Source organism: Podarcis melisellensis (genome assembly GCF_964234715.1).
Source record: "Podarcis melisellensis genome assembly, chromosome: 3".
Lineage (NCBI taxonomy): Eukaryota > Metazoa > Chordata > Lepidosauria > Squamata > Lacertidae > Podarcis > Podarcis melisellensis.
In genome coordinates this window covers 31698916-31702571 of record NC_138530.1, presented here as the reverse complement: position 1 = coordinate 31702571, position 3656 = coordinate 31698916, and the positions used below count along the sequence as shown (strand labels likewise).

The 3656-nt window shown below is 43.2% G+C and overlaps 1 long non-coding RNA gene across 1 annotated transcript; it reads right to left on the bottom strand.

Moving 5' to 3' along the window:
- LOC309366095 lies at positions 1–2217 on the bottom strand. The gene is made up of 3 exons (XR_014166498.1): positions 2170–2217; positions 1195–1241; positions 1–96 (listed from the first exon to the last, which is right to left on the bottom strand). It is a non-coding gene; the product is annotated as an uncharacterized lncRNA (long non-coding RNA).
- Between the last annotated feature and the right edge of the window lie 1439 nt (positions 2218–3656).

Below are 3656 nucleotides of genomic sequence, written 5' to 3'. Positions count from 1 at the left end.
ATTGCCCCTCCTGCAGAGAGCAGAGCCTCATGGGGAACGGAGGGAGTCTTCAAGCAACCAGTGGAAGGGACTCCGCAGGAAGAGGAGGTGGCAGAGCTAAAATCAAGAGGTGCAGAATACAAGTCTTGTCACCAAGAACCATGCACCTTTGTATGTAGGAACACTCCCACCCAGGACTACTGTGTCCAGTTCTGGACACCCCAGTTTAAGAAGGGTATTCACAAATTGGAACATGTACAGAGGGGGGTGACCAAGATGATGAAAGGGTCAGGATACCAAGCCTTATGAGAAGGAGGAGGAGGAGGAGGAGTTTGATTTATCACTACCCTAAGCTGTCTCAAAGTGGCTAACAATCTCCTTTCCCGTCCTCCCCAACAAAAACCACTCTGTTAGGTGAGTGAGGCTGAGAGACTTCAGAGAAGTGTGACTAGCCCAAGGTCACCCAGCAGCTGCATGTAGAGTAGCAGGAACGCGAACCCGGTTCACCGGATTACGAGTCTACCGCTCTTAACCACTACACCACACTGGTTCAGTTGAGGAAGTTAGGTATGCTTAGACCAAGATGTGATATAATAGCCATGTTCAAATAATGGAACTGATGGTTTTTCTCCCCTCTGCAAAGAAATGGGAGAGAAATAATCTCTGTGACCCATTCAAGCCTGTGCTGGAACAACAGAGACTTTTTGTTTAATTAAAAATGAAATAATAAACCATAAGGCTAATGTTATCCACTATGGATGGGTTGTTTTTTTAGTCACCCTGCCAAAGACTGATGGATCTTCCTCTGAAAGAATTGAGAAGCTGTTTGAATCCTGAAAATCTATTTTATTATTGAGAATTGTCCTGGTGGGTCACAGTGGTTGCTATCATCATCATCACCATTTCACCTCTTAATATAAGCAGGTGTATGGGCAGGTCTCCTCCTATGCTTACATTTATTACTGTTTCATAAGAACATCAAGAAGCCTGCTGGATCAGCCTATGACCTATCTAGTCCTTATGCACTTTCCCCACTTGTCGCTGGTATTCAGAAGCAGACAGTGAAAGTACAACTCAGTCATTGTATCTAGTAGCCTTATTTTCCATTCAACTGTCCAATCCCCTTTTAAAGCCATCCAAATTAGTAGCCCTCACTACCTCTTGCAAGAGCAAATTCCTATGCACTGTGGGAGGAAGCATCTCCTTTTGTCTCACCCCAATCTGCCAACATTCATCTTCATTTGATGTCTTCTAGTCCTAGTCTGATGAGAGAGGAAGAATTTTTCACACCATTCCTTGGAGTGTAAGTAAGTAAATTTTTATTTATACCCCGCCCTCCCCAGCTAAGACTGGGCTCAGGGCGGCTAACATCAAATATCAAATACATTAAAACACAAACAATTGATTAAAATACAGTTTAAAAATTAGAATGAGGATAAAATTAAATGACTGCCCATTACAGTGGTATCTGGGGTTAAGTACTTAATTCGTTCTGGAGGTCCGTTCTTAACCTGAAACTGTTCTTAACCTGAAGCACCACTTTAGCTAATGGGGCCTCCTGCTGCCGCCACGCCGCTGGAGCATGATTTCTGTTCTCATCCTGAAGCAAAGTTCTTAACCTGAAGCACTATTTCTGGGTTAGCGGAGTCTGTAACCTGAAGTGTATGTAACCTGAGGTACCACTGTACAACCATAGGGGTCAGGAATCTCAAATATTCATCCGGACCAGCTATCCATGTTGGTCCCACATGAGCCGATAAAAGGGCCAAAGAGGTAACTTACAGGGTCCCATAGAAGGGGGTCAAACTGGGCCCAGACTGAAGGCCAGGCAAACCCAGTTTGACCCCCCCCTATGGGACCCCGTAAGTTATGTGTGTGTGTGTGTGTGTGTGTGTGTGTGTGTGTGTCTGATCCTAGTCAGCTCTGGTCAGTCCTGCTTAAATTCAGAGAAAGCCAATGCTATTATTTTCATTTATTTTATTTGAAGTCCCACAAGCACTAGATCGTCTTACTTTGATCAACTGATACTTCTGAGAGTCTTCTGTTTCAAACTGGTCCCTGTAAAGAGTCACCTATGCTTCTGTTTGATTAAACTGGAGTTCAGTGGTCTATAGAAAGGCACCTCAAATATCATAAACTATAGGATACAAGGTGAAGGAGTTACAAAACATGAACTCTGTATTCCTCTACCTCCACCCCAAAGTTCAGCTTCTTTTGCCAGCGGAAAAATTCATCTTCACTTGATTTGTCTGACATTCCATGCAACCAACAGCTCCTGAACCAGAATGAAGAGAATCACACTGACTGCTAGATTCGAAAGCTTGTCACTGAAAGCCAACAGAAGCTAGTGACACTGTCACACATTTCCCACTCCTGTCAACAGTAATTTATGGCCCTTTTAATGAATGATGCAGATTAGTCATATAGTGGGTGATTAGACAAGGACCAAGAATGAGCCACAGTTCAACTACAGAGATAAGGAAAGCACAATATGGGAATTGTCAGTGATGGCCAATGGGGCTAGTTTTTCCCGTCAGAAACTGCTGCTAAAGACACTGTTAAAGATACAAGAGGAGCCCAGATCAGTTAGTAACCCCAGAGAGGTGACATCCAAAAAGCTGCCTATCCAAGCCCTGCTATATGGTATTGTTTTCCCATAGGGACATTTGTGGTGTACACCCCAATTCTAATAGTGCTGAAAAAGTTCCATGAGCACAGTGCTTACCAATGGCGGGTTTCCTTTGAAAAGAGCTCACTGGAGACTGGTTGCCATTTTGTAATACTGTGCTTAATTTTCATCATCATCATCTGTTTCTCTGTATGCCACTTTTCCACAAAAATGCGCCCAAAGAGGCTCACAACATCTCAAGAGAACAACTAACAGTTCAAATATATATATTAGAAACAATTAGAAATAATATCAATCAATCAAAAAAGCCCACTCAAATGTGTATAAAACAATTTTTTAAAAAACAGCTTAAAACTAAACAGGAAGGAGAGTAATACCCAACACAGTAATAACAAAAATAGTATACCCACATGCTCCAGATGATGCACATATTTTGGATCCAAGTCGCAATCTTGAAACATCCAGGGATGGTACCCCATCTCTCACCTGGGATACTGTGGAAACTCCCACCCGGAGCAGCCTTATTGACACTGGGATCATGGGTTTTAACTCCACACACAGGCCAATAACTCCCTACTGCCTTCACTACAACTTCTTTTACAAACAGAAGGGGTGGTTGTATCTCAGAAATCTGATGTGCATAGAATGTGCACGTCTACAGAGAGGAAACAGCTGTATGCCTATAATTAGGAAGCAGGAGAAACAGATCTTTATGCCTAATTTATTCATCAATATAACAAGTCCCTTGTGGAAGGGCAGCAATGTCCTCTGCAAAAAACACACTTGGAAGACAAGAGGCATCATATGGCACTAAAGTGAGCCTCCCAAGGCAAATAACAAAAATATAATTAAAATGTTTTGTGCATATGGGCTGAAGACGACTATATGCAGGAGCAAATGATTCAAAGCTCCATGACCCCTGTACCCAGCAGTGAACTGGGCACAGAGATGGAGGCTGCAGGGGCACCAGATGGGGAGCTAGGTCTGAGTCAGGGCTCAAAGCTGACTGAGGAAGACCACTGCACCTGAGGCAGTTGGTTAAGAATTT